This window comes from Cydia pomonella, chromosome 13 (assembly GCF_033807575.1).
Source record: "Cydia pomonella isolate Wapato2018A chromosome 13, ilCydPomo1, whole genome shotgun sequence".
NCBI lineage: Eukaryota > Metazoa > Arthropoda > Insecta > Lepidoptera > Tortricidae > Cydia > Cydia pomonella.
This window is the reverse complement of record NC_084715.1, coordinates 3508275-3534682: the sequence shown is the minus strand read 5'-3', so window position 1 is coordinate 3534682 and position 26408 is coordinate 3508275. Positions and strand designations below refer to the sequence as shown.

Below are 26408 nucleotides of genomic sequence, written 5' to 3'. Positions count from 1 at the left end.
TAAAATAAAAATTGACCCATTAATGAAAAACCAGTTGAATGCTCTTTATAAATTAATTAGTAAATAATATAAATACGTAGGTCACTAGATAAGTTGTTTTTCAATAGACAAATAAGAAACAATGAGGTGGCCTATCATATATATTTTTTTAAACTATTTTTCGATAGACAATGATTAGGCAGAAAACATTTACTTTATTGTAAATTTACTTTAAAAAAAAAATTTAACTTTGAAAACGTCAGCGTGGGCTAAGGACGATTTACGCATTATTATATACAACATTTTCATTTCATACAAAGTTTAGATGTTTTTATAAGTAAATTTAAAAAGAAAGTAAATCTTTTCCAGCTAATCATTGTCTATGGAAATATAGTTTTAAAAAGTATATGTGATAGGCCACCTGTTTGTTAGGTATTTGTCTATTGTAAAACTTAACTAGTGACCTATGTACGTTAAATATTATTCTCAAAACCATAGACTAGATTTATTTAAACACATATTTTTTTCTCTAAGAAATATTATACCAATAACCTATGCCGTGAAACATATTTTAAAGAACAATTTTGCAATGGAATATATATCACATCAATTGATTTCATAATAAAGGAAACTTCGTAAACATAGTTTTAAAGTATAAAATAAAAATTCGCGGTGGAGGGCGAGGCGTGCCGGGATTCCACGCCATTTTGCGCAGCAGATCGGCCTCGCTAATGCGCCGTGTAAGAGGTAACACCAACGGCGTCCTGAATGCGCTGGCTGAACGGGCGTACTGCCTGATAATACGGCATTGGGACGAGCACACGCTCCAGTGCATCTCGCTGTCCGTAGATATTCGTTTCTAAGTTTCTATATTCCTTTATTTATTTTGGGTCTAAGTTTAGGTTTTTTAAATTATAAATATAAAAGCAACATATAAAACACTTACAAAAAAATACAAAATACATATAAATAGATTATAAAAAAACTAACCCAAGGCGCCGCCAGCAGCGGGGCAGGGCTTTAGCTGCCGGCGGTCAGAGCGGCAGAGAGAGGAACCGATATTTATATTATTATTGTACTTTTTGTTCTCTGTTACTAACCATTAACCATTGTGTTTAAATTGTTTTTATTTGTTGTGTTGTACTAACCAAGCTATGGACCCAGAGTCTGCAATGATTTTTAGTTTATTATTTTCCGTGAATTAAATCAATGACAATGATGAGTTTGAGGATCATCGGTATTTTTTATGCCTCGTATAAATAACCATCGCTCTGCCTTTAAAATTGAGTTCTCAATTTCAAGTTTTATTAGGACACGCTGTTTGAGTATCAAACCGCCTGGCCCAATGCAAACATTATTCAGTTTTCCCATTACATCTTTTTGCGTTCTCATGTCGAAAGGGTCTTCTTTAGTGATGTTACGCAGGCGTTTTTGATCCCGGAAATATTTTATCTTCTTCCTCACGTTATCCCGACATTTTGTCACGGCTCATGGGAGCCTGGGGTCCGCTTGACAACTAACCCCAAGATTTGGCGTAGGCACTAGTTTTTACGAAAGCGAATGCCATCTGACTTTTCAAACCAGAGGGTAAACTAGGCCTTGTTGGGAATAATCCGGTTTCCTCACGATGTTTTACTTCACCGAAAAGGGACTGGTAAATATCAAATGATATTTCGTACATAAGTTCCGAAAAACTCATTGGTATGAGCTGGGGTTTGAACCCGTGACCTCCGGATTGCAAGTCGCACGCTCTTACCGCTAGGCCACCAGCGCTCCTCCCGGAAATATTTAATAAACTACAATGGAACTACGAGGATTGCATCGTCACGGATAAGGATACAGCGACCGATGCCATGGAGGGATAGATATAAACAAATAAATGTAGTTATGTTAAAAAAAAAACTACATATTATATGTACATAATATCTAGGTAGTAGCTACGATATAGGTCATGAAATATAATTTTGATATTAACCCAGTGACCATTCGATAAAGATAAAATATCGTAAGGAAACCACCATACAATTGCAAAAAAAAATTAAAGGTAAAGTTCTTAAGGGTGTGCCTATAGTTCAAATCTACTTGAACGTATATGGGATGGGAAGCCTTTGTGCCGAACAGTGAAAATAATTGTAGATAAGTATCTCGTAAGCGACAGCTCGTAAAACACAGTTTTTTATTAGTGAAAGTCAGTTTTTTGTAGATTATTACAACATTTATAAAGTTTAAAAGTTTAAATAAGTATAGCAGGTAGTAATTAATATATTTGAATTTTGGGATGCGGCAAAGAACCTACTTGGATGCAGGTCCAATTATGTTAGTTCATTGAAAATGTCATGCCCTATATTTATTTGTATTTTCTATGATAGGTATATAATTCATGGGCATAATTCCATCCAGGTGAATGAGGGCTACCGTTTTTGTGGTCACCGCAGTTGGCGCCACTGTAGAATGAGTCCAGAAAAACAGATCTCACAATTCTGCAACAAAGCTATTTTAACATCTAAATTTGCCTTTGTTTAAACCTAATTAATTTTGCATATATTTTATTTGGCACTTTTGTAAACCACTAACATTTATTGACCTATATCCAATGTTTACTATGATTAATCAAAAATGAAAAAAATATTGTAAACCACTAACATTTATTGACCTATATCCAATGTTTACTATGATTAATCAAAAATGAAAAAATATTTACCACAATTATGAATAAGGAGTGAAAATTCGTGATAAAAAAGCTAGTAACCCCCAAAAATTCTATACATTTGACGCTTCTCGCGGCAAAATTAAACGCGATAGCTCTCATTCCCGCTTACACACATCACAACAGCACATCACTATTCGTCAAAAAGGTCACGGCCTGCAAACAAGAGTTCGGGTTTAAGAGCATTTTGTTCCCGCAACGGACTTTATTGTGAACCTCCATGATGAGTGGTCGAGTTCAAGAACTCATTCAGCAGTCGGCATTAAAATATGCAAGTCCCTAATTTTTTTTGGTGATGCTTTAAAAAATAAATTGCTTATGTAAATCTGTGACAGATATTATTATGATATTTTTTAACAAGTATTTGTTTGTATAGTTTTTATTTTATTTGATAATATACCAAAATTATAAAATTAGGGTATATTAGTTCCAGGATCAATTCCAGTCTTCAATGAAAGGCTCTTTTATTTAAATTACGAGTATTGTATTTTTAGCCCTCTGCATTAGAATCGACGTCACCTTTTAAACCAATTTACAGATTCACTTTAGAACTTTACTACTCATAGTGTTGTGTTCCTGCCGGTGAGTAAAGTTGCCAGAGCTCAACGAGGGTACGGAGTGGTAGAGTCGGCAACGCGCATGTAACATTTCTGGAGTTGGAGGCGTCCATAGGTTACGGAGACTGCTTACTCAGGCGGCCCGTATGCTTGTTTGCCACCGACGTAGTATAAAAAAAAACATCATTTTATTATTACAAGCTTTTATTAAACTTTATGTGTATGTATCTGTAGCTTGCTTTGTATGTATGTCCTGGAATCTTGCAAGTTAAATTCGACCCACTTTCCGTTTTCCGATTAAGCTGAAAATTTGCATACATATGTAAGTCGGGTTTTAATGCAATATTATGGTACCATGAAGCTGATCTGATGATGGAGACAGGAGGTCGCCTTAGGAACTCTATTATAAAACAACGCAGCCTAATTGTGTTTGGGGTTTTTAGAATTGTCTCGATGAGTATTAGTTGCCTGTGGAAAAAAAGTACAGTCAGCGATAAAAGCTTGTACCAAAAATGAAATTTTTGCCAAAAACTTATTATTGCCAAATTTTTAACTAATAAATGTAGCCTACGTACATATTTGTGTTGTTTAAATTTAAATCCTTTGGCAACACATGTTTCAACTGGATAAATCAAACATCGAGCAATATTGACCAGCTTGTCTATTTCGTACAACGGTCGCTCGTAGAAAAAGCTCAAACATAAGCTGTATATCACGGAGCTCGTTTTGTTTACAGCTGCCTCGTAAACTGGAGTGCTGTAAAACCAGTTTTATGAACTGGCCGTGTAATTCCCGTTGGGGTAAAGGGCGAGACAGATTCTTTGTTGAATTAGGGTACATTTTGAACTTCGATGGTGACTGCATTATCGCTGCGGTTACAACGTTTCAGCGGCGCATTACTGTCGTGTGTGAAGCTCTCAACTTCATGACTAGATTTAAAAAAAAAATTGAGTGTGGCATCGCTAGTTTCCTGCTGCTTCAACGCTTTTGCAGTCGCGATAGGAATATAACCTTAATATTATGCCCTGAAGACACAGATGAATTAAATCATCAGTCCCATGATCATATAACCATAGACAGAGGATACAGGTGACCCTATACTAATTTAAACAAGAGCATATCAGGTGAATTATAAGATGCAATGAGTATCTAACAAAGCCCGCGGCTTTAACGCGTCGGAAACGTCTTCCATTCGTATTTCGTAACAAAATTGAATGAGATAGTAAATAATATAACCCTTTCACGCCACTGTTCGGAAATGTGGCAATAGATGGTCTAAACCAAGCTGGAAAGTAGGCAATAGCTGTAGCACCTGAACCACCACTACTACAATGTTTTATTGTTATCATCATGTGCCATTGGTGACCATTTGTATCATCATCTGTCATTGGTGATGGCAAAAGGTCTTTTTTTGGCGCAACATTTTTCATCAATAATACAATTAGGTTATTTATAGGACCAATTACTTATTAAAAAAAAAGAAACGTCAAAACCATTCAGTTCACGCTTAAGGAGTTCTAACTTTGTAGCTGTTTGTGGTTTTTTAACAAACGCGTCTAAGTTTAGAGTCGGTTTGAAGCAAAAAACAGAAAAACGCCTCTTAAAAATGATAATAAAAGTAAAAAAGGCGGGCTCGGAAAATACTTGAATTGGATAGTGTAAATTGTGTTTGGCTAAAAAATACAAGAAACACATCTACGCTATAAAAATGAGTTCTTCTAGTGAAGAAAATATAAATGTTCCTGGCAAATACATCACTTTCTTTCAAGAATTGTCCTCATGCCAATATAAATATTAATTTCTATTATAGTACTTATAGTTATAAAAATGTTTTCTTATTTCCTCGCAGTAGTCGTGAAAAGCATCATGTAATGCCTCGGCCGGAAATGCTAAAGATGGACTCGTATTATTTGACTCAAACTCAATCGTCCATCTTTGAGCGGTTTTCCTCTCCTACAATGTACTATAGTTGTTGACATTTGCGAAAACGTCTGGAAGAGTAAAAGGTACATTGGCGGGTGAACTGAGACTAATTTATTTCTTATCATTTGTTTACATACAGTTGTATTATCGCAATACCCTATGGCAATACAGGCAATCTTACGATAATAGTAACTAGATCAGCGCGTGCGCTAATAGATATTATCAGGCGCTGATAATAAACGCTCACGCATTTCTGAGACCAAAGAAGGAAAAAATATTACACATGTAATTTCAGCAATTTTATTTGTATTTTTTTGAATTTCTTTGTACATAATAAGTATGTAAATGTTATTGGTCAATTAAGTGTCATTTAAAAATTAATTTTTGCTTTTTTTCGTAAAACCTATTTTTGCAGTGTTACTTGTCACTTTTTGACATCTGTCAATAAGGATATTTAGACAAGTTGTTTAGCGGCAATATCGCCATCATAAAGGTGTTTTGCACTGAAGCAATGGACATATGTTTTGTTTTTAATTGGTATTAACTCTGAAATGTTGATAGGATATTTTAGTATTTAAATATGATCAGGAATACACTGTTAAAATCTTTCGGGTTCCTTGTGAGCACTGTGTATGCTGCTGACCGGCAAAGTTTGATACGCGGTAATCTAATAACCAAAAAGCAGCGTTATATATTTTAGACGGCCCCACGTTGGGCGCCATTACAACCCTATAATCCCGATGTAATAAATATGACTAAATTCTAAAACCTGGCGCGCATAAATTATAACTGTCAAGATTGCCAAGTCAATATAAGTAGAGTAGACGAAATCTAATGAATTTCCCGAGCCATCGACTCGCCCGTGCACTCGGAAGCTCATGCCTGGCCGAACAATTAAACAGCTTCTTGGACTTTCAGAGCTTTTCTCGCGCTTTATGATGTCCGTTTATAGTTAAGAAGACGTTCATTGCTTGAAAATTTATGGAGATAGAATATTTTTAATGGGCCGTTGGCTATAAATTAAAAAATAAAAAGGCTGGAGGTGGCTAAGTAAAATTGGTAGTTTTATTAGATAAATATCAAGGTTTTATGTTTGTATTAATTTGATAGCTATGCGGCGTGAGATTGTTGTCTAGAATAAAAAATCCTTGATATGATTAATTTATGCAAGAATATAATATGAAGCTTAAAAAAACTATTTGGCATATTTTCTTGGCTGCTACAGTATTTTGATATAATAGTAGACAAAAGTACATATAAAGCTTGTTTTGTAATTATGTTTTAATTCTTTTTTTTCAATACTTACGTTTTGACAGCTGACAACTTTCTAATGGGTTTGTTTACTTATTATTAAGTCAAACAATACTCGTATAAGTTTGATATATAGTAAACACCCCTATAATGGAATAGGCACCAGTAATGGGATGGTATAGACAAATCCTGTAAAACAAGTATTTACCATCAGTTTTTAATCGCTGGCAACATTTTACCATAAACAAGAGCCAAAGAGCTGTTTAAGTTTAATTTTTCATTGATATTTATTAGTTTAAAAATGAATGGCGCCATACATCCCTTGACTGGAGCAAAAAACCACAGTTTTAATTGGTTAATAATATTGAAACCAATTGCAGCAGCTTTCATTAAATACATAAAAAATATAAAGGACGAATTGGACATTCAACTTTGAAAGTGTAAAGCGATAGAAATTTTACAGGTGTCGGTGAAATATCAAAAATACTCCAAATTTTCTCCTAAATGTCCCATGTTTGGTGCCGTGAATATAAACGTACGTAGCGTACACTCATATTCCTTGACGAAGCGTGTTTTGAGATGAGTTTCACAACCTTTGACATTTCATTTCCGTTTATTTCCGGATTCTTTGAAATTTTCTTTTATAAAATAGGTAGCACTCATTAACTTCAGTCATTAAAATTAAAAAAAACAACTTAGAGATTACGACTTAAACCATAATTTTTTGTAGATATCGTGAAGCGTCTGGTTGACGAAACTTATGACCGAAGAGTTGGCGGTTTCCTCATCCAGTTCCTTTTAACAAGAACATCAAGATTCAAGAATCACTAATACCTGGTGATGACGATGATGATACGTAGGTTAACTACTAAAATTCCTTTTGACCATACAAAAAAACATTTCTGCATATTTTTACCAAATTACTTCGAAGTATAATTGCATACAATATACCTCCCGACATAATTATTCTAACAATGCTTACGCCAATTCTGAAGATTAATTGTCAAACGGACTCCGGGTTCCCACGAGCCCTGGTAAAAAGTCGGGACATTGCTAGGAATATGATGATAATGTCCTAACTACATTCTAATGAAAACCTGCTCGTTTTATTTGACAAATCTATTCTGTTCTCAGATTTGACTCTCAGATGTTACAGACAGCTCCCGCTCTTTGTGCAGTTAAACCTTATTCACAAATATTTTATACCCGTCTGTAACCTCGTCTTTATTTCACCATATTTCAGAGCTTCTTAAGAGCAATTCCTAGCTGAGCAACTTTTCAAATCTCGAATTTTTGAAGCTATGTTTCTGTCGCGCTGCGGTGGGCGGGCCGGCGGGAGCCGGAGCTATCTAGTGTGAGTGCGCGCACACAGACGCGACACTCGTGCGCTCGCTCATTGCGCGCCGTTCCGTCGACATCGCCCGCGAGCCGGACGGAATTTATTCTGCGCTGCCCGACGCAAGTTGTTTTTGTTGTTACCACGTAATATTGTTTTTCATTTTTATTTTATACTGTATCTATTACACCCTATCACCTGTACTAAATGTATTTTACACCTATGATGACGAAATAATAAATGATTGATGGATATTAATTACCATATAGGTAAAAACTGCAAAAAAGAATGATGTCTCAGCTTCGGTTGTCGTCGTACAGTCAAGTGCAAAAATATGTATCGAAAGAATCGTCTCATAAATATGGTACTACGCTCTTATAACACTGGAATAAGATGCTATGGGACATATTTTTGAGTAAGATGTGTACACCCATATTTTTACACTTGACTGTACCTATCCGTATCAGTAAGTTGGGAGTGATCATGGTGTGTTGTGAAATTTTGTAAGTAGGTATAAATATACCTATGGTTAAACTACAATCTATTTAACTTGTAGTACGATGGGGCTAAACCTGGGCCGCCTTATTGAAGAACGTATCGCAATGACAATCTGGGTAAAGTATGTTGGGATAATGCCGGACAATTTTGGGACCAATTGAGAGAACTCGTGAAAAAATGTTTTTTCGAGATCTCAACACGTGACAGATTCTTGAAGTACGTAGCGAATCGTTAAATAATAACCGTAGATTCGGCCTGAATTTTGGTAATTTTCAATATAGAACGGTTTTAGTTTTGTACCTGTGTAAAGATGAGACATACTTTTTTTAGGGTAACGAGTGTTTTGCCATCAAGGGAGAACATTGGATGGTGAAAAAAAGTTGCTTCTAATGGAAAGAGAATAAGGTATCACAAAGAAATAGGTCCGGTGTCTACCCTTTTGTATCCGATCTTAACCCTGATACAAAAATTGGTAAAATTGTAGCTCTCAAACTTTGATACCTATGTCATAAGGCAATTTGATAAGTAAACAATGTGCTAAGAAACCTCTTATTGTAAGGTTTACCCGAAGTAATAAAAAAAAACCACTAAAATAATAGATACGTTGCGAAGTTTTGACAATTTAAGATTTCGTGAACTGTACAGGTTTAGGGAAAGTGTAAATGTATTGTTTATTGATTGGAATGTACTAGAAGATATTAAGTACTTAAGTAGGAGGGACAAAAATCAAAATAAAAAAATAATCGTGCCCAGTCATTTTTAATGAAGGTCGCCAAAAAAATAAGAATCAAACTTAGAAATCACAAAGACTAAGTAGTTCTTTAAAAAGGTCAAGGTCACTGAGAGCCCATCTTGAAGTATGGAAAATAATTAAAATTGCGATTTTGTTGGTTTAATTTTGCAATTATGTATATATATAGTTGATATACAATCTTTTTTTTTTGATAAAATGTAAGGATCGTATGTAAAGAGTAAAGTAAATATATAGGAAAAGAGAGCCCTCTTGAAGCATTTTAAGGAAACTAATTTCGAAGCCCTATCTCTATTTTGTATCCGAAACTAGCAATGTCCGTATGTGTAGGTACTTTATTGCGAAAAATTGCTCATTTGCTATCTATTTTACTCGATTTTGTTATAAATTTCAACATGTATCATCAACCCTATGTATGTATTGTATCCCTATACAATATAAATATTCTTTATTGCACACCTCAATAAAAGAAAACAATACAAAAGAAAACATACACATAAGCACAAGTAAACAACATGCGGTCTTATCGCTGAAAGGCAACCTTTGGGTTGCGGAAATTAAAAAAATTACAATGTCAGTAACCGTCGCGCTGGTAGTGGTACTGGATAAAAATAATGGTACGAAAGTGTGATTAAGAAAACAATAAATGTAGTAATTAAGGTCAGTAGGTAAATTGAAGGAAATTTAAACTTTGATAATCACTGCTGTTTTTTAAATAGGTAAAGATCTGATTGTTTCTCGTCCGATCTTTACCTGGAAAGGTCAAGATCGGATATCGGTCTACAGCAGTGCTAGGTCTGTTAACACAATTACAAAAACAAACACAGTTTCATCACAATACGCAAAATAAATTACAGAGCGAAGATCGGATATAAGGAAGAATTCGCGAAATTTACCTTGCTCTCTGTGATTGCACATAGCACAAGCCCGACTCCCTGAGCGACGCGGGGACACTGACAGTCGAGGCGCAATGAAATGGCGTCTTACACAATGTTGCCAACATTAAAAAAAAAAGCCAAATTAGGGGGAAATGAATGTCCTACGTTCTTCACCCGCATCCGGTATTTACCCAACATACCTTAATCGTTGAACCGCCGCATTTCAAAATGGCCCTTATTTTGATATCGGCTAGCCGTAATGTAATACGGCGGATTATACAATACGACTGCGATACTTATATATAAATCCCCTCGTCAATGTAATTTCATTAAATTTGCTATCTAGTGGCAAACATCAAAGTAGTTATCTTTTACTTGTGACGCACAAGTGTGAGCAATGTAAAATACTATATTTCTAAAAAAAATTGCCTACTACGTAATAAAAGAAAATGTGATTATTAAATTATAATACGAAAGGTGGTCAAATCGCAAAATGCTGTCGTTTTATTTAAAATAATGAAATAATTAGACCAGTTCCGAAAGTACCGGGAAATCCCGGTTCTTTAAAACAGTACCGGTTCTGCAATCCCTAATAAGGATGTTATGCCCATCACTATTCCTTCTGTGAACGTATATTTAGAAACTGTTTCCGCCTCCAATTCGTGCGATAAGGACAACTGCAGCTCGGACCGAAATTCACTCGCAAAAAACTCAAAAATCGAGGTTTCGCTCTCGACTGTTTCCTCCTCCAAAACGCAACTAATCATTATGAAATTTTGGAAATTGCAAGAGGAAGAAATAATCTATGCCGCTATGTTTTGATTTTTTGGATATTTTTTGTCATATTTGTATACTGTGCCTTTTTTTACAGCCAATTCAATTTAGCCGTTTTTGCGATTTTCGAGGCGCTGTATCTTTCTTCAAAATAAAATAATCCAAAAAAGCAAAACATAGCGGCACAGATATTGATGATATTGATCTTATTTGAAAAAATCACTGCTCTAGGTTAAAAATCCAGGGAGGAATCAGTCGAGAGCGTTTGTATGGAAAAATCGCAACTAGGAATTCCTCTTAACAGGTGTATAGTGTCCTAGGTCAGGCTTAAACTGGTCAAATTGAAGTGAAGTGGTTAGTATTACTTGTAAATACTAAGGCTGACAGAGCAAAGCGCTAATCGAATTGCTAATTATAAGCTCCAGTGAGGTAACTTTGAGCTCGAGGTCAATGGGTCAGAGCGAAGCTATACATATTAATACTTGTCTACCACAGGCACCACAGCTGTACTGTTAGTAAGATAAAAATCAGATCAGTATTTGAATTAAACCAGACCAGACCAGAAATAAAATAGACATAGCAATGCAGGTAATAAATACCGGTAAACATTGAAACATCTTCTTTCTCGTTCCCGCATTGTTAAGGATCACGAACATATGTAATTTGTCTCCATTTTATGCGGTCATAAGCCATGTGGACTGCACGGTGCAGACTGCCGAGGGCTGAACTCGTCATATCCTTCGACCGTCTCATATGTGCCCCACCCTTTGCCATTGAGCTCTCTTAGAATGGAGATGTCTGTTCTTCTAGGTGTCCAAGGTATACGCAGCAGTATTCGCCAGTCTTTGCTACGTCACATTTTTGACACGCTACGTTACAGCCCCATACTGAAATATCGAAAAGACGAGAGCTAGCGCACTTTAGTTGTCCGTTGAATACAAAATCGATCGTTGAGAATTAGAATAGCGTAAAAAAAAACAATTTACTTTTATTACTTCGTAATTTCGCATGTTTCTGGAATAGTCATGATTTTATCAATAATTTGTACACCTAAGCATTGAATTCACTTATATTGAAAATATCGATTAAGTATGTCAAGTGCCAGGTATTCGAAATTACACGTTCAAACTTTCCATCGGCTTATGGTGTTTACTGCTTTAGATGTCGGAGCTGTTCAGAAATCCTTTTTCCTGTCCGAAAATCTGGCAATTTGCTTTCCGAAACTAAAATTGGAAACTCAAAGGCTTGTCGGGTTGAAAATCGGCAGGTGAAGTGAGTTACTAAGGTTTTAGATTAGTCAAACGGCAATGAAGTCAATTGAAAATCTATTTATATATTTAAATTATAATAAATAGAATAAAAAGGCAGAGGGAAGGGGAAGTAGGCAGACGTTTGAGAGAGAGTGATCATGATCTTCGCTCCGGGTCTTTCTTTATGCAAATCGCGGTTAATATAGCTTTTAAATTTTCAAAAATTAATTACGGGGTAGTAATTAAGTGTAACTTAAAAAACTTCTTAATTCATGATGACACAGGTAAATTCTACATCTGGTTCGATTATTGTCCGTATTGGATTTACACATTGTATTACAAACTCTTGCACTGTCTCCAGAAATGCTTACCACTACTGTTGACTACAATGTCTGTATATTGTTTTACAACTATTTAACCCAAATACCGGAATTTAATACTACAGCGTATGAACCCTTTCTGAGGGGATAACAATGAACGTCAAGGGGTTAAGAGGGGGCTAATGCGAAATTGTAGTTTTATATTTAATTTTTGTACATTATAAAAAAAACTAGACTATAATTTCGATTTTAAATTGGCAGATTCTAACCAAAACATAAAAATGCTAAAGTGGCTTCGATCGACAAAAATGTCTATTCTCCGTAGGATTTACGTATGAGAGTAAGTGAAACATGTCGAACGTTTTCGACTTAAAATACGTGAGTGACCCATTTTAATATACAACGTGTATTTTTGATTTTAACACATAATCAAAGGGCAGTTAGTTTAGGCTGTAATGAACACACTTTCATAGGTTTTATAAAAAATGGACAACTTTTATTTTTTCATACAAAATAATTCAGCAAGCAATGTATCACTACTTTGTTTTAATTCAAAACGTCTCATTAATGACGCGGCGGCGTCACAACTGTCAAAAGTGATCATGAAGTACGACATACGAGTACATTGCCGCTCGAAAAAAATTCAAAAATTAATTGTGCTCCGGTAGTGAAGACTAAACTAAAAAAATCTTTCAGAATTGTTTTATAGCACTAAAACCTACGTCTAGTTTAAGTTTGAGGTTATATCCAAAATACACACTGTATTTAATATGTATGTGTCTCAAGGAAGTTTTGTTATTAAAATGTCTAATTTTCTCTTATTTTCAGTTGTATATCGTTACCCTGCATATCATAGCAGTAGGTACATTTTTTTTATAAAATAACTTTCTACAAACAAAAACGTCCAATCCAACATCCAATCCAATCCAACAATAATCCAATCCAATCTATATCGTTTTTTTAGAATTTTATAGACAGAGCCGATAGCTGAGGGATCTGATGAGGTAAACTTTAAACAGATTGATTGTGATATGTTATTTCAGATACAATGGCTACCACTGCATTGAAATCCGAATTGCATCAATTTGGTCACCAGAATCGAAATATTAGTATAGGTATTATTATACGTTCCACACAGAAACACTGTTAAGCATATAATGTACACTACATTGAACAAACAAATCGAAAACCTGTTGCACCCAAGTAATAGAGTTGGAGTGCATGTTGTCGCTTACAGTACATTTCGCTCCGTCGCACTGGACATCGCAAAATTGCATTTCAGATCGCGGCTATTCTCATTGTCGAGGCTGTGTAGGTCAGTTTCTTGGGATAACCAATGAAAGATGAGCTTGGATTCCACTACACACATGTGTGATCGAAAGGTAATATTATGGTGGTTGATGTTGACAATTAATTTGTCTGTTTTTGGCAATCAATGGGAATGGCATTCATGTGATGCTTTTCCAATGAATTGCCAAGTGCGGGCGATTTAAATTCGTATCTCTCTCTGTCTTAGGTTGTTCTCTTGTAGATCAGAATTGTGATATAATTTGACACTACAGACAAAATTCAATAAATAGCAGAAGTCGATAGTGTCATTCGCAGTACCTACAGCAGAATTTTGAGAAAGTGTTATTAGTAAATTTTTCTTTCCTCATTTCTCAACTACAATCAGCCTCTGTAGACACTTTTAACGTTATTTCAGCTGTGATTTAAGAAATCTAGATATTACACAATTTACTATACCAAATTTATTAAAGAAATAATAAAGCTCCTAAACAATTATATGAACTAACATACTATATGTGCAATGTACAATGTGAATGGCTTGACGGTTCTAAAGCACTCAAAGCTCTTTATGATAACGAGTACACTCTGCAGCTGGTTGGAGCAAAAAACTCTGGAAACAAAGCAAAAGAATAATCCAAATTATAACATGTTTACATGCCACTACGGGGTCAAAGAAGTTTTGATCAAGATGGAACTGACAACACCGATAGATAAGACTCTATATATGCATTATTACTGGCGAATCAGTAGTACGCACTCTTTTCCTCTACATACTTAGTATATTTATGGATCCCAAGTGGTGAATGGGTGGGTTAAAATGTCATTATGTCACGTACCTGCTTACTACGCTGCTTGCTTCGCTGGACAGTTTCGGCTTGTCAGTTATTAGCGATTGTCTGCTTTTGCGAATAACTGACAGGCCGATATCGTCCAGCGCACTGGTAATCAGTGCGCCCCTTTACAGTTTCTTCCAGCTGGCAGTCAACTCAACTCAACAATCAACATGTTGTTGACTTTTCATAACGGGGCGTCAATGAGTACAGTACGAGTACCGGGTCGGGAAACAACGGCTATTTTGAAATGAACTGCTACTACTCTAGACGAAGCGTTGAAAGCCAGACTTCCAACAGGGTGGATCGATTTGGTTTGGTACTCATAGTTGTTACAAATGTTTTGGTCATAGTAACATCCTTAGAGGACTTAACAACGTTTTTAAATCCTCCAAGGTAACATTTATTCCCCTGAACTCGTGAGTCGGCAAGCAATGTTTATTATACAGCTTGTCCAGTCACACGGATATCTGAGAGGATTTCCTGTTGTTGGTGGATTTCGATTGCTGTATCCGGAATATCTGGCTTTGTGTTGAACGAATTTGTGGCGTTAGTTAAAATTATCTCTCCTTACACCTGTAAGGAAAGTGTGCTGATTAACGACGATAATAACCTTATTATCGTCGTTAATCAGCACACTTTTCGAATACATTTTGCAGATACAAAAATGAATATTAACCTTTAAAAGCATAAAAAATTGCGGTAGGTGAGTTCAAACCTCCACGACGCTCAATTCTCCCCATGATTCTGGTTTGGAAAAAATCAATAAGAGGATCAAAAGTTAGTAAATTGCGTAATAAACACACATTGCGATTTTAAGCAAGGTACGTGGGAGCAATAATAGCATCTTAAATATGATAGCAAATAAGCTTGATAGTCCTTTGTAGTGGGAACTTTGTCGAAGAACAAATCTATGTTTTTTATTAAGTACTAACGTAGGCTAGAATCAACTAACACTGATTGGACTATTTCTTGTCTTTAATAGAATAATAATAAACAATAAAGAGTAGGAAACGACACACATTTGATTGTTATCAAGATATACGTAAGATAATCGTCCTAGTGCTTGACAATCTCATTCGAATAGTTTATAACGCGGTTGTCTCCTATATTGGTTGAATTAAAATTGAAGGTGGCAGCTATTGGGACTTTTAGGGCTCGGAAAACTAAGCGAAGAACTAAAATGGATTTGCAAGACTCCTTACTAATAGGAAATACGCAATAATTTGTGACATATCGCATAAAATGGGCAACCGTGCGGCTACCATGATTTGACACTTAACGTTTATGCTAGCGACTGGGTGAACTAGATCGCAGTCTATCTCGCTTGCACTCATGATTGAGAAGGAATGAGAGTTCACGCAGTCGGTACCGTAAATGTAAAATGCCAACTCATGGTCGCCGTGTAGGTCGATCGATGCTTGAATCACATTTAGGTAATTATTTTCATAAAACAATTACTAACATTAATTTTCATGAAATATGATTAGATAAAGGTTAACAAACCTCTTTCCTTTGTTTTCTCTTAGAATAAGGAACAAGGAATTTATTTCGTTAAACCTACGCGTGCTCGGATATTAACGATGCGAACTCTCTGTAACTGCGTTATATTTTTGTTAGGGTTGTCGCCACTAAGGCGTTTATAATTTACTTCTTTTTTTTGGCAGCGAAAAAAGCAACTATAATATTTATGTTTTTTGTCTAGTGATACGAGTGTGCATAATAAATGCATCTATTTTCACGCGATTTGCATGACCATTATGATTTATTTTAAATACCTACTAAATTCAGATTAAGAGTACACATCATGGCACCACACGTCTTTTGTAAATGTAAGCATGATATATCGGCCGAGTGACAGTAGTTTAAGGGCCAACACACATACCCACGATACGACGTCGTATCGTGGGTATGTGTGTTGGCTCCGCGATACAACGCCGTAACGTTGCACGGCGCTGCAACGTGAGACGACGTCGTATCGTGGGTATGAGTGTTGGCCCCGCGATACAACGCCGTAACGTTGCACGACGCCGCAACGTGAGACGACGTCGTATCGTGGGTATGAGTGTTGGCCCCGCGATACAACGCCGTAACGTTGCACGACGCCGCAACGTGAGACGACGTCGTATCGTGGGTATGTGTGTTGGCCCCGCGATACAACGCCGTAACGTTGCACGGCGCTGCAACGTGAGACGACTTCGTATCGTGGGTATGTGTGTGGATATGAAGGTCCTTCTCCGAATACTGCTCGCTGAGCACTGAGCGGACGGCCGTGTGTGCCCGGAATCGCGTATATTATTGTCATTGATTTTTATTTTCAGTTTGTTTTAACAAAAAAAGTAATCGATGAGTTCGATCAAAAATAAAAATAATTATTAATAGTGTTTGCACAAAAACAGTTACAAATTTTAATGGTGCGTTTTAGACCTTAGTTTATAATATTTATATACTATCGAGCGAACGTTGTTTCGTTAGGTTTTGAATCAATGAAATTACTAAAGAAGATTTTTATTCGTATTTTTGCGTAACCGTAGGTATAATGATCTAAAAATGCACTGCAATTTTTCAAATCTCTGATGGCTGAACCCACTGCACCTTAAACCCTGAAAATTATAAATTCTCATTTATTTTCGCCAGTTGCTCTACAACCAAGGGCGTAAAGATACATTAGACATCAGGACTAATTAAAATAATAGCAAATGATGTCTGTCAAAACAACACGAAAGCACTTCATTTCATTTCAAAGTCAGTTTTTGCTTAAATGTAGCAATGTTTATAAACAACAATTTCACGAGTTAAGCCAAGGATACACTGTAACACTTTGGGGTATCCACCCAGTGTTATAAACAGCTGAGTAGCATATTATATAGGTACTTTATAGGTTAGAAAATGGTATGTTTATTTTGGTAAGATTTGGTAGGTAAAATATCTTCGACACGGATGTCATAGTGGGTCAGTCAAGGACTGAGACCTGTAGTGATATTTTCAACATTACATATACGCTTTTAGCTATATTGAGTGGACAAAACTTACCGGAGCGGTAGGTCAGTCTGTGCGTTCACTCCGTTGCATTTTGCGCATCCATGTCGTGTTCCTGCGTTGTGCTAGGACACAGGCACTTTGTTTTCGTTGTGGTATATACATTTCACAATTGAAATACATTTTAAAACATAGAAATACCACGTATTAACAGTATGATTTCGATAAAACCGAGCAGTTGTTTATTTCAGCGGTAGACACTGACGGCTGTCAATGTCATTTGGTTTTTTTTGTCCATGGTTCCGTAACAGACGGTCGGTCACCCTTGTTGTACGACAATAAACATATACTTGTGGTTCTTTTATCTTTTTATAATTTCCAATTATTAATAAAGTCCGTATTATTTGCTTCCCAAAATGAGTAACTCTTTTTATTGTTGATGTTTCGAATTATTCCGAGAGTCAAACCGGTCAGTCGCGGTATCCATTGAATGGGAAGTTTTTCATTCATCAGTTTGTCTGTGGTTTCTCGGATTGGAATTTTGATAAATCATTGTTCGATCGATCTTCGAGATGTAAAGGATCTTAGAAAATCTTTGGGCAATCAATCTTAGGGGTATGTAACCTACTTGAAGGTTTTATTTCCTAAAACTGTGGTAAATTCAAGTTAGTAATCGTTAATGTAATTTTGTTACAGCTCGTTCCAAAATGTGCATAATTTAGCGTCTTAGAGCCTACCTAAAATGGCGGCTGCTAATCTTTTCCCTTCAATTTAACATAACTTGGTGAGTTTCCACACTTTTTAAATATATAAAGAAGGAAAGGCGGAGGTAGTGTGTCCTTTCGCAAATGGGTTAATATAGTGTTTTATGTGGATTTTCCAGCAAAACCTAATGTAACGTCAACCACCTCTTCGTCTTGCCACGCGGTCTGCAGGCGCCGTCGTTGGTATAGGAAATAATGGACCCGGCATAAACCCCGGTAAGTCATTTAATCGCTTCATTGCCGTAATTTAAATCGCGCTGTGCCTCAGTTTAAAATATAATTTTTCTATAAAACTAAACGTGTTAAAACATAATTTTTTTTAAACTAGAACATTCTCTTTGTTCTTAGGGTTTTTTCTGGACCCTGGTTTTTTCTGGACCCTGGTTTTTCCTGGACCCTGGCTACTCTAAGGCTGTGCCATCCGGTGGCAGCGTTCTTCTTGGCAGTGTCCGTGAAGTTAAGACTTTTATGATATACCTTTAGTTAAATATGGACCCTTTATGCTGAACAGGTAACCTGTAATCCCTGTGAGCAATTGCTTACTGCTAAACATCCCCGGAGGTTGGGGCATAACTTTTACTGTAGACAGTGTTATGTTAGGAAGACAAATTTTGATATTGTTGTCCGTAGACACATGGATGCCTATGATGTATTTAGTGTAAATTTCAAGAAATAGCGGTGTCACTAAGAAGTATTTAGTATTACTTATTTACTAATAAATAACTCGTGTTGACCATAGCGGGTCATATATATTTAAGGAATAAAAGGTGTGTATTAAATAAATTTGGGATTTTCATTTGGATATGTCATGCGCTTGATGAGAGTAGAATCCTGGCGTCCTACCTTAAATTTTTGGATACCTATTCTCACTACATAGTGGCCTGAACCGCGACCCTATCTATGATTGTAGTTAGCCGAAGGTATTTGTGAACTTTTCAGCAGTGAAGTTTGGTGAGTTCTGGATCACTCCATAGAAACACGTTTCCTTCTATGGAAACGGTCTTTAACAATAATAGAATCAGATCTTCTCCATATCCAGAGCTCACCCACACCTATTACAGTGGCATGCCCAACGTATGGCCTATGGAGTATGACATGTCCAAGTGAAACATTTTTGCATTATTTTAGTATTAAGGTTATTTTATGTAAAAGGGATTGCAAGTTATTGTTTTAAATTGTTGCTTGAGTTGGAGGTTAAACTTATAAATTTAACCAACTTATAAATAAAACTATACTACGCTAAATAATTAGCCTTACATAAGAGAAATTTTCTCACTATTTTAAAATACTTTAAAAGGGTTAAAATCTAATAAAGTTTTAACTTACTTTAAAATATTACAATTCAAAACTTGACACTGACTTACTTCTGATATTAAATATCAATCTTAAAAAATGGATTTCCTAAATGCGGGATGTAAAATCATACATTTACATAAAGACGAAATGGCACATGAACTGGCGATTCGCAGACTTCCGGTTAATCCTGTATCGCGTCGGTCCAGCTTATGTCATGCGTTAAAACAGACTGCAGATTTAGCCAAAAAGGGTAGTTTGAAGTGCCAGGACTTGTTAATAAGTAACGAAGTTGCCGAATTGGAGCTCTGCCAACGTAAGGTAGAGGAAATAGATTTAGAAGCGAAAGGAGACTTAACGGCGTCGGCGATTGATAGACTATCCTCGCGATGCAAATATCTTTTGTGTCGTGTTTCACGGTTACCTCAGGAGACCGAAGCGGTACTTCTGTTGAAAACATTAATTACTTCTTTATTAGATCGGTTGAATGAGCAAGGCTCTTCTGCGTCGTCTGGGTCAGATGATGATTTTCAATCTCCTAATGAATCTCGTATTGTTAGGGAAATTATTTATAAAACGGACAAGACTTTCAACATAAATTCCTTGAATTTGAAATTCAAAGGTGACACCTGCGTTCGTACATTTCTGTCTCGCCTCGAGGAGTTGCGAGATGCCAGAGGAATCTCAGAGAGTCGTATATATAAGGGATTTCCTGAAGTTCTTGAGGGTCCGGCGTTGTCGTGGTTCCGGTCGCAACGTACGAAACTTACTACATATAAGGAGGTCACCGCGGCTCTACAAGAGGAGTTTGACATACCTGATTTGGATCACCAATTGTTGCAGGAAATACGGGCTAGGACTCAAGCCAAGTCCGAAACAATTGTCTTTTTCGTATCAACCGTGTTAGGGATGTATGAGCGTCTGACGAAGGAGGTTCCTGAGCAAGAGAAGCTGGATACTATGATGCGGAATATTCGCCCAGAGTATTCCAAGGATTTAGCCTTACACGACATAGAATCGATAGAGCAATTGAAGTCTTTGTGTAAGCGCATTGAATTGGCGCAAGTCAAGGCGAAGCAGTTTCGCGAACCGATTCTCTCAAACAAGACTAATGATTCTTCCTCTGACAATCCGTCGAAGAATGTAGAACCTCGTAATAAGTCGTTTCAGTCTCGTTTCCCTAATTCTTCCAGAAACTTTGTTGCTTCTGTGGCACAAAGCTCTTCTCACACGAAATGTTTTCGATGTGGTAGGTCCAATCATAACACTAAAGAGTGTACGAGCTCTCGAGATATCGTTTGCTTTAAATGCGGAGAAAAAGGGGTGAAAACTCCAGAATGTGTTAAATGTAACTCCAAGACAAAAAACTAAATAGGGTCTTTTCTGCTAATAACAATTCTAGATCTTCTGCTCCCTGTCGTGCAGAAAAGACAATCTTCTTTAATCCTCCGAAGGGAGATGACAGGGTATATGCTCTCTTAAATATACTTAACTTGAATTTCAAGGCGTTATTAGATTGTGGAGCCAGTGTTAGTTTCCTGGGCCACAACAGCCATTTAGTATTCGCCACCGGTGGGATACCTATTCAAAAACATACTAAACCGGTTATGGTGAATGTAGCTGACGATCATCGAATCGTAGCCACTGAATATATGATTATACCAGTAAATTATAAAGGTCAAGTTAAACTTATACATTTTAATATTCAACCGGAGATTGCTACTCCAATGGTACTTGGTTTAAACTTTTGGAGAGCCTATGGATTAGCTCCTGGCCTCATTACTGATATAGAAAAGACGGATTCTCATTATATTGCTAGTCTTGACGTTTTACCGTCAGAGACAGGACTTACTACATATGATTCTTTATCTTCTGAACAAAAATCTCAACTTGAGACTACTAAATCTCTTTATGATCAAATTGATACGGATAAGGTTGGTCTGGGAAAGACTCACTTAATTGAACATGTTATAAATACTGGGGATACTCCTCCGATAAAACAAAAATATTATCGACTTAGTCCTTTTAAACAAGCTGCTTTAGCGAAAGAAGTTGATCGTATGCTGAGGGAAGGAATTGTCGAACCTTCGCATTCTCCATGGAATTCTCCTGTCGTTATGGTGGAAAAACCTAACGGAGATTTAAGACTTTGTTTAGATAGTAGAAAAGTAAATGCAGTTTCAAAATCTGATGCGTATCCCGTACCACACGTTCAATATATACTGGACAACTTACGCGATGCGAAATTCCTTACATCTCTTGATTTAAGTGCGGCATATCATCAGATCCCTCTTAGTGAAGACTCCAAGGAGAAAACTAGTTTTACTGTACCAGGGAAGGGATTATTCCATTATAAGAGAATGTGTTTTGGTTTAGTAGGTGCCTCTGCTACTATGCAACGTCTCATGGACAATCTCTTTACTTCTCATTTTGATCACAAGGTTTTCTGTTATATTGATGACATAATTATTTGTACTTCCGATTTTGATGAACATATAAGGTTGCTCAATGCCGTTTTTGAAAAACTAAAATCGGCAAACTTAACTATTAACATGAAAAAATCATCCTTCTGTAGGAGTGAACTTAAATATCTTGGGTATTTAGTTGATCGATACGGTCTGCGAACCGATCCGTCTAAAATTGATGTAATTTTAAATTTTCCTACTCCCAAAGATGCTAAGGATATTAAACGTTTTCTGGGAATGTGCGGTTGGTACCGACGTTTCATTAATAATTTCGCAAAAATAGCTCGTCCCTTATCTCGCTTAACGAGTAAGAAAGTAAAATTTGAATGGACAGATGAAGTCAACGATTCTTTTAACATACTTAAATCTGCCTTAGTGTCTTCTCCTATTCTTAAATGTCCCGACTTTAATGAATGCTTCTATATCCATACGGATGCATCTTCCTACGCCGTAGGCGCTGTTCTGATTCAACCTTTTAATGGAGTCGATCATCCTATTGCCTACTGCAGCCGTACACTTAACCAACCAGAGACGAACTATTCAGCTACTGAGCGCGAACTCTTAGCTGTGATTTATGGTCTTGAGCAATTTCGTGCATATGTAGAAGGGAGAAAATGTTATATTGTAACAGATCATGCATCTTTAAAATGGTTTCAAAACTTAAAAAATCCTACAGGACGATTAAATAGATGGGCGTGTAGATTGAGTCAATTTAATTTTGAAATAATTCACCGGAAGGGCAAAGAACACGTCATACCTGACTGTCTTTCTCGTATTCACGTCAGTTCTTTAAATTCTGCTACTATTCAAGATCCTTGGTATCTTGATCTATATAAAAAGGTGTCTGAAAAACCTACTATCTTTCCCAACTTTAAAATTGAAAATGATAAACTCTTCCGTTACTCTAAGAATAAGTATCGTCTGACAGCTCAATTTGACTGGAAGCTGGTACTTCCTTATGAGCATCGTAATGAAGTCCTAAATAAGTGTCATGATGATCCTACAGCAGGTCATTTTGGCGTGGGTAAAACTCATTCCAAAATAGCCGACATATATTATTGGCCTACTTTATTTCAGGACGTGAAGGAATACGTCGACTCTTGTGAAATTTGTAAAACTTATAAACCTGTTAACTTAGCTCGTCCTGGTTTGATGGGTAATCCACGACGTATTTCGTCGCCAGGCGAAGCAATATCTTGTGATATTCTTGGTCCCTTTCCTCCATCTTATCTGAGAAATCAGTATCTCTTCGTATGTGCTGATTATTTCAGTAAGTATGTGACTTTGTTTCCACTACGCAACATAACTGCTAAAGCTATTGTTAAGTGTATGGAAAAAGGGATATTCCTTATACATGGGGTTCCTAAATATATATTCTGCGACAATGGTGTTCAATTTACTTCCAAAGACTTTCGAGACCTAATGTCCAAATATGATGTCCCTCATATTTTCTATAACCCTAGGTATCATCCTCAGACGAATCAAACGGAACGAGTGAACCGTGAACTAGTAAGAACCATTGCCTCATACGTGCGTTCTGATCACCGTAACTGGGATAAGAACGTATCGGAAATACAATGTGCATTGAATACAGCTCGTCACGAAGTAACTAAAAATACACCGTATTTCTTAACACATGGTCGTCAAATGATTCTAGATGGTTCCCTTTATAATAGCGAAGGTCCCATAGATCAAAACGCGCTCGAATTAGATACCAGTGGTGCTTTTTCTGAAAGACTTAAAGAGCTCAAAACTGTATTTCAAAAGGTGCGTAACTCGTTGATTGCCTCCCATGAACGTAATGCTAGGTATTATAACATGAGGAAGCGTCACGTAGAACTGGAAGAAGGACAAATCGTTTATAAAAGATGTTTCCCATTGTCAAATGCAGCAAAACATTTTTCTGCTAAATTAGCGCCCCGTTATGACAAATGTGTCATTCATAAAAAATTGAGTCCTCTTGTATACTCTTTAAAATCCTTAGAAGGAAAACTTCTAGGTAACTTCCATATAAAAGACATTGTACGTCCTGGTGAAGCCGAGCCGTCTTGTTAGCGGTACTCGTCTTAACACCAATTGGATACTTACACTTGAAAATATCATATGTGATACTAAATATTGAACGTACCTACTAAACTGAATGCAGCCTGGCACAAGCTGGTTTTCATCAGACTGGGTATTTGTTCCATGTTTTTGTTTTTATTGGTACCGGGTGCACACGGACCAACATTAATCTTTCATGTGTCCTTATAAAGACATAAAACTTTAAATAATCTGAATAAACTGCAGAAACTTACTTTACTTATAAACCCTAAACGGGCCTATTACATGAAATATTATTAATTATTGAAAAAGGGACTACATTCTCGCTAAACTCTGTACTGTAACTGAACTTTTGTTTGTAATTTTAGGAATTGTGTAATAGTTAGAGAATGTAGCTTGTTACATATTTCCACTACTGTCGGTGATAGGCAATTTCTTTAATAAAGGGAAGGTTGTTAACGTTGCCGTCTTTGACGTTTTCTTTTAGGTTTAGGAAAGCGCTCACTAGGAATAAGAAGTGATCGGTCCGGACACCATATCTAGTTTAGTTTTATTTGTTATTTTTTTGAGACATTTCATTTCTATATCGTAAAATGGAACACATTAATTAGCGACAGTAGGTAGGGTACTTTTCGAATATTTTTTGACGTTTATAAAAGCCAGTGGAAGGTAGATTGATTTCGATGGCTGCTCTTGGCCGTATACGCAAGCTCGTGCGTCGTGAAAAATAAAAAATACCCAAAAACTGTCGATTTGTGTGCTCGAAACCCTCACCGGAGCCACTACAGCATCAGCTCGCCAATGAAGAGTGTCGGTACCGACAAAGCGATTCGTCGTGCAGAGACCGGGTGAGTTGGCTTTCGAGCTATTTGCTTTCACTGGCATAGATTGTTAAATTTCTCGTTATCTAAAACAATTTCCCTATTCGAGGGCGATTGTACATTTGTTCCTTCGACCGCGGATCCTCCTCAAACTGAGAACAGCTAACCTGTCTCGGGGCCAGGAGTGACGTTTGAACCTCTTTCGTTTCGTTAAAACTGTCGCTAATTTCGTTTCGTTGTCGTTGCCTATAATCCTATAGAAATACAGTTATTTTATCACATTATATTAAAATATCGAATTTTAACCGATCGAATTGATGATGCAATCATATTATACGGCCAAATTAAGTAGTCATTGAATTTGGTATTGACACCGTTGGGAATATAACACTTCTAAAATTAGTCGGATAATATTTGCACCGCGTGCCATTTCTGATTACGTAATATAATAACCTATATACAACAGTGTTGATTTGGGGACTTTAAGAATAGCGATAATTAGATATTGTTATTTTGTAAAGTGAATATAATGCCTAGACGAATATAATTTACACAATAGTACAAGTACATATAAGATAAATTAGTAATATTTTACCCGCGTATTTAGTCCATACAAATATCGTGCATTATTATAGAATAATGTTCACAGATAGATGTCCATTAATATTCACATAGATCACATAGTTAATCCTTATCAATAACTTGCTACTTTTGCTAAATATTAATTTTAAATACTTACGTTACGTACTCATAATCGGCACAAAGTATTCGCGAGCTTATCTACAATCCATTAAGGTCTATTTTCCAACGGCAGCACAGCACGGTGCGAACTGTTTTTGTTATTGTAATTTTGTAGTCAAATAATTTATTTAAGTATCTCACATTTAATAAGTGATTCTCGCTTCGTCTCCTCCATTCGGAAACATTCGAAATATAATTGAATTGCAAGTCTGGCTTCTAATCGTTTTGACCATCTATTAACATAATAATTCTAACAAGAATTCCTTTCGCACCTATTGTAGCGAGATAAATTATTCTTCGCAAATATTATTTAGCATTTTTAAGTCGAGTTGTGTATTCGGTAGTATCGTGGCGGGTGGACCTTATAGCATAGTACATAAGGTTGAAATTTGTTTGTTCTACAAGTTGTTTTGTTTATCGAAGAAGTTTCTTTTACATTTAATTAACGCGGTTGCTTCATATTCAAACTAATCATGTCTAAGGCACTTGCTCGTCGTAATTTGCATTTGAAACGCGAAATATCGATCAAACGAATCGATGAATGTTTGGCGGCTGGGTTGCAGGCTAAAGTGGATTCCTCGCGATTACCATTGTTTATGTCTAGATTTAGCAAAATAGATGGCTACTGTTCTAGTTTTGAAACCCACCATTTGAAACTCATTTCGGAAATAACAGATGTGAACGAATTAGACCAGGAGGATGTTGTACGTCAAGAATTTGACGACAAATATTTTCAAATAATCGAAATTCACACTTCGTTGTCGACCGCGACTACTATCGAGGGCGAGACAAATAGAACCGATTTGTCCGTTAAGTTGCCTCGTTTAAATCTCGTACATTTCGATGGCAACATTAAATCGTGGGGAACATTTTATGATATGTTCAATACAATGGTACATCAAAACAAACGATTGTCAAATATTGAGCGGTTCTCAATTTTAATTTCACTTCTTTCGGG

The 26408-nt window shown here is 36.4% G+C and overlaps 1 long non-coding RNA gene across 1 annotated transcript; it reads left to right on the top strand.

The window, feature by feature from the left end:
• The first annotated feature begins 17161 nt into the window (after positions 1–17161).
• Positions 17162–19358, top strand: LOC133524001 (uncharacterized). The gene is made up of 2 exons (XR_009800308.1): positions 17162–17938; positions 18020–19358. It is a non-coding gene; the product is annotated as an uncharacterized LOC133524001 (long non-coding RNA).
• Positions 19359–26408: the final 7050 nt, after the last annotated feature.